At 44.7% G+C, this 11,687-nt stretch overlaps 2 pseudogenes; both read right to left on the bottom strand.

Moving 5' to 3' along the window:
* Positions 1–508: 508 nt before the first annotated feature.
* LOC111730764 lies at positions 509–627 on the bottom strand (annotated as a pseudogene).
* Positions 628–8,874: 8,247 nt separating this feature from the next.
* On the bottom strand, positions 8,875–8,993 carry LOC111730756 (annotated as a pseudogene).
* Positions 8,994–11,687: the final 2,694 nt, after the last annotated feature.

The raw sequence follows: 11,687 nt of genomic DNA, 5'->3' as shown, positions 1-11,687 counted from the left end.
GGACTTTATCAGCTAGATAAATGGAAGCTCCATAAGGTTTCTAAGGAGGGACAGGATAAAATAAAAACTTCGGTCCAGGAGAATCTTATACTCTCTGGAAGTAAGGGGTTGCAAAGTGACATGGGGTGGGAGTGGAAGTTAGGAGGCCCTACAGACAGTAGATCTGAAGGGAAGAAGCCACAATACTTGAATGCAGCAAAGGCCACATTAAAAGGAGTTTCAAAAGAAACAGGGATCTGGGCCTAGGAGAAGGCTGGACTATGGGCCCGGTAGGGACCTGATCAGGAACAAAAGTCCTACAAAGTCTCCTAGTTTCACTCTCTGGCCTCGAAGGACGTTACAGCTTTGCTTTCTCATTTAGGTCACTGGTGCTTTGAGTTTTATTTTTTGTTGTTTTTTTATTTTGTTCCATTTTTTTAAAAAAATTTTTAGGCAAGGCAACCCTTGGTTGACCTCACAGATTGCAAGGACCTTGTCAGTTTACAATCCCTTATTTTTAAAATTTTTACACCTACAGCACCTGGTCTTCCTAGGTGGTCTCCCATCCAAGTACTAACCAGGCCCGACCCTGCTTAGCTTCCGAGATCAGACGGGATCGAGCTTGTTCAGAGTAGCATGGCCATAGACAGATTTTGTTTTTAAGGGAAAAAATATTCTCTGCCTCACAATTTCAGTCTGCTCCCGAATGAGCCACAGATAGGAACCAGCCAGATGCCTTCCACTGTGGCTTCCTCAGCCTCCTCATTCAGGGGAAGCCAGAGGCTCCACCAACCACAGAGTTCCTGACTTTCCCGAGTCCTCCTCACGGGGGCAGCAGGAACTGCCTGTGGCACAACCCACACTCTTCTCTATCAGGGCACCTCTTTGGCTCGATCTCATAGCCCTCATCTTGCTAGAAACCCAAAGGAGGGCAAAGTCAGCCAGGGGAGCTGGCACCCTGTGTCCTGTCAGCCCAAAGCTGAGGCGTCTGAGTTTTCTCTTCATGCCTTCTCCCAAACAGCCTAGTCACTGGATAACCAGCCCTGAAGAGGCCTGGGTACCCGCAGCTGCCAGAGCCCCAACCCTGAGATCCCCCCACTTAAAGATGAAACTCTCCTTCCTCACTTCATATCACAATGCAGGATCACATCAACCTTAAAGTAAGGGAGAGATAGGAACTTTGAAATTGGACACTGAATATTTTTGGGGTTCGGGAATCACTGGGATTTTTGTTTGCTTGTGTTGACATTTTTGATGTGTTCAAAGAATTTCACTTCAAGTGTCTCGCAAGAGGTTCACAGAACCGGGATACACAGAGGGTGCCACAAATCTGCCCACAAAGCCCAATTTCAGTGCCTAATTAGAATGGCAAATCAGGGTATTTGAAGGCAAATCAGGCACTGAAGTGAAATTTCTGTAGAAATAGCAAAGAGGACTCATTACTGACAGGTCCCAACTTGCTGTGAGTCTTAATGAGCATTCTGCTAGACTTGGGCTCTGGCTACACTCACCCACCACAGAGAGAAGACCTGGGGAAACATTCCCTCACCACCTCTCTGCTGAAAGTATTTTCCTCTCTACTGATCAAAGTGGAGGAAGAAGGAGTCATTCTCAAGTTTAAAAACTCCTATCCCTGCTGAAGAATTCGGAGGCCCCTAATCTCTGGATGAAAGGGTAGGGTGATTGGGTTATCTGGACTGATGGCTCCAAGATGCAGTTCCCTCAGCATCAGCAAGCTCCCCCCTAGAGCTAGAAAAGAACACAGACACCTGGGTCCCACAGGACCTGGGGAGCCGTAGCAACTGTAAGGCCCTGTGGTGACCACTGAATAGGCTACTATTTTCTCAACTAGTGGGTTGTAAAAACACAACCAAATGTATCAGAATGTCCTGCACTGCCTCACCTTCCATTTTCCTCACACCAGGAAGGTGACAAGTCATAATAACGAGGAAGAAAAGAGGACAGACAAGACAGTATCTGCACAAATGCATATGTTCGCACATTCATACATACATCACACGTAGGTACGGATGGCTGGGTGAGCTGTGAGGGAAGATTAAGGAGGGATACACACACACACACCAGCCTCTCCAGCAAGTTCACAGGAGCTGGAGAATACTGCGGGGTGGGGCAGTGGGGGGAACCACAGGAACTTGAAATGAGAAGATACTTTCTCACATCAGACATGGGTGGAAGTATTTTAGGACTTGATCATAAGCTCCAGGATTCCCCCAGCCCTCTCAACAAAGCCCTTCCCCAACTCCCATTCCCCAGGGACATCCGCAACATAGCAGGCCCAGCGGGTGACATATCCACACAGATGCCTACCCTCCAGCTCATTAGTATCACCTTTAGGGCAGGAAGCAGGGCGTTCAAGCCCTTGTGACCTGAGTCTTTCTTCCTCTGCTTCCCCTTCATGTATTTCCACCCCTTGTCATTCCTACACTCTGGATTTCTCACCTTCACGCCTTGCTTATATTGGTTCCTCTTCCCAGAAAGTCCCCCGACTCCTCCTTTCTTTACTCTCTCCCTATCTCTACTTAGAAAGCCTTGTTTGTCTATCCACTTTAGGATGGACAAACCCCTCAAATCCTTTGTGCTCCCCTCCCACTGGCCACAGCACAAAAGCCATGCCTTCCTCCCAGGCCCCATCTCCCTTGCAGGTGGGAAGGGGTGGGCAGAGATCCTGCTCACCTCCCAGGCCTCATGTAGAAGACACGTGATGCTGAGCAGCTGAAATGCATTTATAAGGTTGGCTCTTGTCCCTTAAACCAGTTCTCAGATTTCAATGTGAATAAGATCACCTAGGTGGGGAGCGGGGGCAGTGTGCTTGTCAGAAATGTAGACTTCAGAGGTTCTGGTTCAGTAAATATAGCTAGGGCTCTGAAACCTACATTTTTAACAAGCACCCCATCATACACACATCAATCTCATGCAGATGGTCTGTGGAAAAGATTTTGAGAAATATCGCTAAGCAGATAACTTACAACAAATCCAAAGCATTCATTTATACCAATGTCTGAATGCCTACTATAAGCCTATACTAGGCATTTAGAGGAATAAAGAAGAGAATTAAGGATCAGATCTTTCCCTGAGAGCATAGCATGGAAGTTAAAAGACATGAATATAAATCACCAAAGTCAACCAAAGTATAAGAAAGAAAACAGCAAGGTCTATCAGAGTACAGAGATCATGAGCCACAGAAATTCAGAGGAGGAAAAGAAACCAAACTGGAGATAGGAGGATGGAGGGCAGGTAAGAGACAGAACAGCCAAGACAAGGTTTTGAGAAAGAGACTTGTTAAGAAAGTAAAACTCTACAGAGTGAGGAGAATTAGGCCTGACAGGAGCCTTTGCACTTGGTGAGTTGAAATCCAAGCAGATCTCAAACAGCAAATGGAAAGAGAGAGAGAACAAAAGAGGGCCACAGAAAAGGGAGGGAGAGCAGAGAACTGAGAATGATTTTCCAGGAGCTGAGAAGGGTTTTCCCTTTTGCTATAAACCATGGCCTAGAATCTGTGAGATGAGAAAAATGGAGAACTAATGGGCATGGCCATGACTACCATTACAGGTGAAATCTCAGGTTAAGACGGAGTAGCACTCAAAAGAATGGAGGAACTCCCACCCCAAAATGATGGGAAGAGATGCCCACTCTGGAGAAGGTGTCAGGGATCTATTTCTTCCTGGTGCAAAGCTGTCCCCCAATGTCCCAGGGAGCTGGACAGAAAGGGATGTGAGGAGCAACTGCAGGCTGCCAGGGGATCAAGGAGGCTGTGAATAACCACAGGAGAGATTTCCCTACTTTCCTCTTCTTTAGGAAAATCAGATACATTTTTTTTTTTTTTCATAAAAGAAAACCTCTGCTAGATACAGAATAAAGTCCTAACTCTTAAGCATGGTCCATGAGGCCCAATCTAGTGCTCGAGTACCTATTCGGCCTAGCCTGCTGTGGTGGCTCCACAGGTAACCTTAGCCTCATACACCTATCCTCAGCCACACACCATCACCATTCCCTCAACCCAAGACTTTCGCACCTCCAGGCCAATGCACACAGGGCTGCTACTCTGCGTGGAACACCTTCTTCCAAACATCTTTCCTTGACTCACCACCCTTGCTTGCTCCCAGGCTTTCAAGCCGCAGATCAAATGCCTCCTGCCCACCCCACCCCTCATCCCACCTCCCTGTTCACATTTCCCCAACTACTGCACGACCTCTGTGTTTCCACAGCATGCAGAGAATCCTTCTATCTTGGCCTCATCACGCAGGATAGAAATCATCTGTTATATGCCTGCCTCCCCCTCAAAGCTGAGCAGAGAACTAGTCTTATTTAGATCCCCAACATCCTTTATTATTATTTCAAATACCATTTACTGAGTGCTTGCTATGTGCCAGGCGCTATGCTAAGAATTTATCTGTATTATCTCACTGAATCTTCATAACTTTATAAAGTTTGTTATTATCATCCCTATTGCAAAGATAAAAGCAGTCGAAGCTCAGAGGTATTAAGTCACTAGGCCAAGGTCACTCAACTAGCAAGTGGGGTACTAGGACAGGATCCCAGGTTTCACTTTGCAGTTTTACTTCATCCTCCCCACTTAGCACAGGGAAGGTGTGCAGTTAATGTTGGTGGAGTGAATAGATGACTGAAAACGCCCTCCAACAAGTATATTTTGTCTGAGAGAGGACATATGATGATGAAGACAATAATAATAGTGGTGCATTTTATTGAGCACTTAGCATGCATCAGGCTCTGGGTTAAGGGATTTACCCAAATTATCTCACTTAATCCTTACCTTACAAGGTAGATACTTTCTAATAAATATATCTGTATAATGCAGAAATCGAGGCCCAGAGATGTTTTGCAGAGATGTATTACAGAGATGACCCACTGCAATAATTCTGAGATTCCCCTCAAAGAATCTATAGCCCAGGGTTGGGGATCCAGTGCCCTAAATGATATAGGGAAGTCAGGGAAAGTTTCATGGAGGTTTGAGCCATGAAGGCTAAGGATTAAGGGACAAAGAAAGGGCATTCTAAGCAGAGGAAAAAGTATAAGTAGAGTCATGGAGATGATACTATTAAATGCCACTGGATTACATATTCTCATAGACCAGTGTTAAACCTTGGTCTTCTTCACAGCTATCAGCTAAATGCCTTGTATTGGTTGATTAACTAAATAAATGTAAGAAACAGTATGAAGAAACCAAAGAAAGTTCTTTTGTGAGTGCTACAGTGACCGTAATCTACATGAAACCTTAATGTTCTAAAATTTTGTGCAAAAATAAAAGAATAAGAACAATTATGTACACCATCCTGATTTAAAAATTAAATAAACTAGACCAAATAGTGAGGACCAGAGCTTTTCAGAATGGTAATACACTAAGACCCTTGGTACATGTTTGAAATATAAGATTTCTTTTTATGCTCTACATATTTTTGTAATGAAATAGAAGAACTTACACTGACAAAGTTTACATTAAAGCCCTTTACTGGTTAACTTTTAATGTTTGAATAAATAGTACTGCATTTAAAGACACAACTTAAGCTACCTGCTAAAGGTAAATTTACCTGGTTGAAAAGACAATGTTTTCCTAGTTTGTGTTTATTTTACTTTTGTTGTTCAAATAAATGAAAAGTCTATTATTTACTCTGTAGGAAAATATAAAGCAGATTTTAAGGGTGCTTATGTTTTTCTTTCTCTTCCCCCTCAAGAAACTGGTAAGATGGGAATGTGACAAATTGCACCATGTTTATAAAAGAATAATTTGGTCTTTATCATGATTAGAAAGTTGACTCACCAAAGAGAAACTTATATGAAGTTCAGGAACTGACCCTCTCAGACCCACAGGAAGCTAAACTGAATCAAGGAGTCAAAAAGAACATCACTGGGTAAGAAGCAAACTGAACACAACGTATGAGAAGATTCCACAAGTTAAGAGGGTTTTGCAGAGTTTCTGGCCTTATATATTTTGTTAAACAGTAACAACAACAACAACAACAATAACAACAAAAAACATAAAATAAAAACATCACCATGAATGTTCTATTATCCAGCACTATCAGAGCACAGAATCAAAAGTGATAACATAAGATGCTGTAATTATTTGAAAGGTCACAGAAATTCTCCAAATATATTTCTTGGGAAGGGAACTAAATAAAAACTGGGAAGGGCACTAAATTAAAATATTAACTACACATCTTACAGTGGTCTCACGCTTTATTTAAACGTCAGTTTCTACAAATGTCAGAGTGATTTTCACTTCCCATATCACATGGATTTTTTTTTTGGTTTACTCAAATATTTCCGAAACAACGATTGTATACAAAGCACTACACTAGGCACAAAGAAAATCTAAACTCCTAACAAACCACAGGGCCTAGACTGCGGCAGGCTAAGAGGAGAGATTTGCTGAATGAATGAATGAATGAATGAAAAAATAAAGAATAGATGGAATGACAGACAGGTTCTTTCCAGAATACTCTTCCAGTACCCATCCACATGGGAACTTCCCACCCATCCTTCAAGACCCAGTTCAAATGTTGCTTCTTACTGAGCCTATCCCATGAAATAGATTGCCCCCCGAAATCTGTGTTCCTATTGCATTCCATACAAACCCTCATGAGGATACTTGTCACATTACAGTTGTTTATGTATCTGTCCCCACTGGACTGGGGCAACTTGAGGGACCATGATTTACTCATAGATAGAGGGGATAATATATATACTTAAGCTCTGAATCAATGAAGCTTAAAGAAGATTACGGATCTAGATAGACTTCTACGTTTTTTTCTCCTGGCCATGTCAAACACGAGCCACCAGTCTATAATGTCCATAAAGGAGCATAAAGACTACCTCCAGAAAGCTCTAAAAGGGGGGAGGGGGAAGAATGGGATTTTAAGGACTGCTCTCAGCTATCAAAAATGAAGGTAAGCTTAGTGAGCTCACACAAGGGATCTAAAATGACTGGCGCATGGTTAGGAACCCAGTCATCTAGAAAAGGAGAGATTTTAGAGATCACATGCAGCCACTTAGAAAGTGGAGTAGAGGGACGATATCACACGCAGAGATCTAGTTTATAGAAATATGTTCTCTCTCTTCTCTCTCCTCTCCTCTCCTTCCCTCCCCTCCCCTTCCCTCTCCTCTCTTCTATCTCTGTCTTTCTCTCCCCTCTCTTTTCTCCTCTCCCCCTCTCTCTCCCACCCTCCACAGAACCAGCTGATGACCCTTCGATTATCCCATGCTCACAATAAGACCCTTCAATAATTCCATGCTCACGATGCTCACTGTAAGAGTCAAAGGTAGCTCATATTTTAATAACACCTAATCCAGGTCTGTGACAGTGATAAAGAAATATCCTGCCAGTCTTGGATTTTGCAGGAGGTCTGAAGCCTCTCCGGGAAGCCTACTCCTGGCTGTGCTCTCATCCACAATCTGTCTACACAGAGCATCTCACAGCCAGTTTTACTCGGGCACTTCCTGCACCTGGATGAGAGACAAGAAACAGCAAGTCACTTTACCTGAGGTCTCTGGCAGTTACAAGTTCCACAAGCATCAGCCAGCCCTTTCAACTCATAATCAAAAGCAGTTTAACTAGTCTCTATAAAAGTTACGCTACCCCTGAAAAACAGAAAGATTCAGCAAAAAATAGCTCAGATGATCCCAAAGGAAGTGGCAGGTTTAAGTGCCACCTTCTTAAATGCTAACTTTGGGTAATGTGAGGTATTATCACCTTGCAGGCTTTAATGATGCATTAGTCATCCTAGCTAAGGAATTGCTTTGATGTGAAAACATAAGACTGTTAAAAAAACAACAAAGAGGCCAAAGGTTGGAGACAAGAGGGTTTCATTCAAGGAAACCCAAAAAAAAGTGTTCGCTTCACAACTACTTGCAAACTAGATTACATAAGGATATTCAAGAATACATGTCCTTGCTAATCCAAAGAACAAAAAGAAATTTAGGCACAAAGATGTTCTACATATTATTACTTATGCAGCATTAAAAAAACTAGAAACCACCTGTGTCCAAAAACAAGGTATTAGATAAATATGGTGCGTCCATATGACAGAACTCCAGCTCCTAAATGGTGGGACCTCATGCTGAAGACCACCCAGGGCCTGTTCAAAGAGATCAATAAAAGCATACCCTGCAGCCTTTAAAAAGTCTCCTGTATGATTTCATACACATGAAATATTCAGAATAGGTAAATCTATAGGAACAGAATGCAGATTGGTTTGTCTCCAGAGGCTGAGGAAATTGGGAGAAACTGCTTAAATGGGTAAGGAATTTGACTTTTGAGTAAGAGAACTGTTTTGGAACTAGATAGAGGTGCTGATTGCACAACACTGTTAATGTATTAAATGGCACTGAATCGTTCACTTTAATATGGTTAATTTTATGTTACATAAGTTTCGCGTAAATTATTATTTAATCATGTCTCAAAGGAAAACTTCATGTCATGACACACGTTCATGGGATTTTTTTTTAAGTAAAAAGGGGAAAGAAAGGGTGCCTGTATATGTATGATCCCAATTTATGGTGAGAGATAATGTGCTATATACTTGAGAAAAGAAAGACTAGCAGTGTCTACATGCAAACAGTCACAAAGACCGGTTGGTTACCTCTAAATGGAGGAATAATTGGTATAATTTTTACTTTTTCTCTCTGTGCTTTTCCCCTGTATTTTCCAAATTTTCTGCAATCAAATAAGCATTGTTTCCGTAATAAGAAAAAAATAACTTCTGGAAGCATCAATTATAATAGAGTTATATATGGAAAGTGTAAGATCTCAATAATATTTATTTTTTATTATTTTTTATTTTTTAGGTGGGGCAACCCTTAGTTGACCTCACAGATTGCAAGGACTTTATCAGTTTACAATCTCTTATTTATTTTTCACGTCTACAGCATCTGGTCTTCCTAGGTGGTCTCCCATCCAAGTACTAACCAGGCCTGACCCTGCTTAGCTTCCAAGATCAGACAGGACCAGGCTTGTTCAGGGTGGCATGGCCGTAAACTCAATAATATTTTTTAAATGCCCCCAAAATCTAGAAGAGCATATGCTAAGGTCTTAAGTATCCTTATCTTGGGGTGCCAGGATTATGGGTGACATTTTCTTCTTTGCTAATTCCTTAATTACACAGCAGATGTAACCAGAGAAAAAATACTGAAAAGACAAGGAAGCAAAAAGGCTCTCATCCAGAAGCGCAAGCGGTGCCCACCGCAAGAATTCAAGTGTCAAGGGCTGGGGGTGGAGGGGTGGGGCAAGCCCCTGCCCAAGCCGGGAAGCTCCCATCTTTACACCTGGTGACCGGCCACCAGCCACAGTGCCCTTTCCTAGTTTCAGCCTGGCTTCCCTATCACCACTGTCTGGTTTATTTCCTTTCTCTCTCCACACAGTAGGAACTGATGGAATTATTAATAAACATGACAACTGGAAAGACCACCTTGTTTGTCCCAGGTTATCTCAAGAAACTGAAGAAAACACATTTGTAAATGTTTAATAAAATTCACAGAGCCAAAGAGATGTGCCTGCATGCTTGGGTTATTTTTCCAGGCTCAGCACCCTACAAGGGTGACGTATGAGTGAGATGCCAAGCCAGTGGTTAAATCAAGTTTGAAAAACTGGACCCAGTGAGGCCATAAATAACAACATCGGGGCTGAATACCCAAGGTGGTGACAGAACAAAGTAATGAACCTGAATCGGCTCAGTGAAACCACAGTGGTATTACAGCTACCTTGATTAGAAAGGCTCCTGCAACAAAAGGCCCACTCGGTTGAAATCTAATCTGTGTTAATTAACGCCCCCAAGAATGAAAACACTTCTTTATCAGTGTACAGTTCCTGGCTCCAGCTCTCCCATAAAACATGGCTCCTGGGTGGAGGGGGCTGAGGGATCCCTGCAGAGGCCATGAAGGCCTGCACCTCCATACCTGGCTCACCCAAGTCAAACCCAGGGGAAGGAGCCCAGGTGACACCAGTGGATTTTCAGAGCTGAAACCTACCGCCCCCAGGGGACCCACTGGCAACCCAAGGATGAGTAATGGCCCTGGCTTCTATGTACTCCACTCCACACCCCAGCCTTCTGTCCTCTCACCAAGGTCGAGCATGGACATGGACAGACAGACACACACACACACACACACACACACACACGCACACAGTCCTCACACTGTCCCATAGCGCCATCAACCAACCCTTTACTGTGAACTGAATTCTCTATCCATCTTGGGGCAAGCATCCTTTCAGTCTCCATGGCCCCTTCACTTCTGGACCCTTTTGTCCCAAATACACAGACACTGGCAGCGCTCCTGCCCCCACGGCCATCACAGACTCAAGTCTCACCAGCTGTGGAGAAGCCAGCACAGACCCCAGGTATCTGGCACCCAGAGCGGAAGGCATGGGCATGCAGGGCCTGAGCTGGGCCAGGAAGCAAGGATGAGATGAGAAGCCACTGAAGATTTAGATTCCAAATTCCCCCCTAGATTTACTTAAATGTTTACTGAGGTCTGGGTGCCATGCGCCATGAGAGTGAGGATCAGGCCAGCCTTTGGAGAGGGAGAAGGACAAGGGAGGGTGAGGAGAGGGGGCCACATGCACCCACAGGCAGATACAAACACTGCAGGAGCCTACAAGAGGGGGGATGAGCTTCCATGGGGACTCCAGGATGGCTTCTCAGCCTCCGTGACCAGCCAGGGGAAGCATCTGATCCAGTAGGTGCTAACTGAAAACAAGCGATCTCAGGGTCCAGTGGAGAAAGGGGACCCGCAGCCTAAGGTGATACTCACCACGCCCCCTGGCTCAGCCACAGGAGAGGTGCTTAAATAATAAATAACGACAACAACGACTGTGTAACAGCTACACCCCATGCTCAGCCTCCCAATGCCTCAGGCAGGAACACCACCAAGAGAGAATGTGACCCCCAACACACAGGTGGGAGCTCTGAGGCACACGGGGCTGGCCCAGGGCTGGGAAGCAATCAGTCCAGTTACCTGCTAACTCCTAGAGCCCAAACTTGTCCTCCAACTCCTGGCTTTCTTTCATTACCTGATTCCACACCCCATCCCCGCTTCTTCAGCCTGCCCTTCTCATGAAAAGACTCCCCCAGCAGCTTCCTCATGTATCCCCCTCCCCAGGAAGCCCACTGCCAGTTGTGTCCTTGGGGGGTCTCTGGCTGAAGAGCCTGATTCTCTGAAATATCCTCCTCACTTTCTGGCTACAGCTTTTTCCAAGCCCAAAACACAAAGCCTTGAAGTTTTAGAAAAATCAGGTCATTCAGCAAAGTTTCCTCAGTAAGTTTCCTCAGTGAGTTTCCCAAGCCGCCCCTGCCCCTAGCTGACTTCTCTGCCACTCACCAGGATGACAGAGGCTCCCGAAGAAATGATGGACTCTTAGCAACTCAGCCAGGAAGGGCTGCAGAAAGGCCCCCAGCTCCTTGCGGTGAACCTGATGCACAGCACCAGACAGCTGACCAGAGGACAAGTCTCAGAGGGAGAAGAGCACCTGCTTCTCACACCCGCCCTCTGGCCCCTCAAGGCACTGACCCTCCCTCGGCTTCCCTCGGCCAAGAGCTCCGCAGAGTTTACAGTTACGGGGAACCGGAGAAGTGGCCCAGAAAAGAGGCCCTCAGCCCTGCACCCGTCGTCCCTGGCCACACACAAAGGGGACATCCTAGCTGTTACTCTCTCCAGGGCAGGACTGCAGGACAGCT

The sequence above is a fragment of the Pteropus vampyrus genome, unplaced genomic scaffold, assembly GCF_000151845.1.
Source record: "Pteropus vampyrus isolate Shadow unplaced genomic scaffold, Pvam_2.0 Scaffold334, whole genome shotgun sequence".
Taxonomy (NCBI): Eukaryota; Metazoa; Chordata; class Mammalia; order Chiroptera; family Pteropodidae; genus Pteropus; species Pteropus vampyrus.
This window is presented reverse-complemented; position numbering and strand designations above follow the sequence as displayed.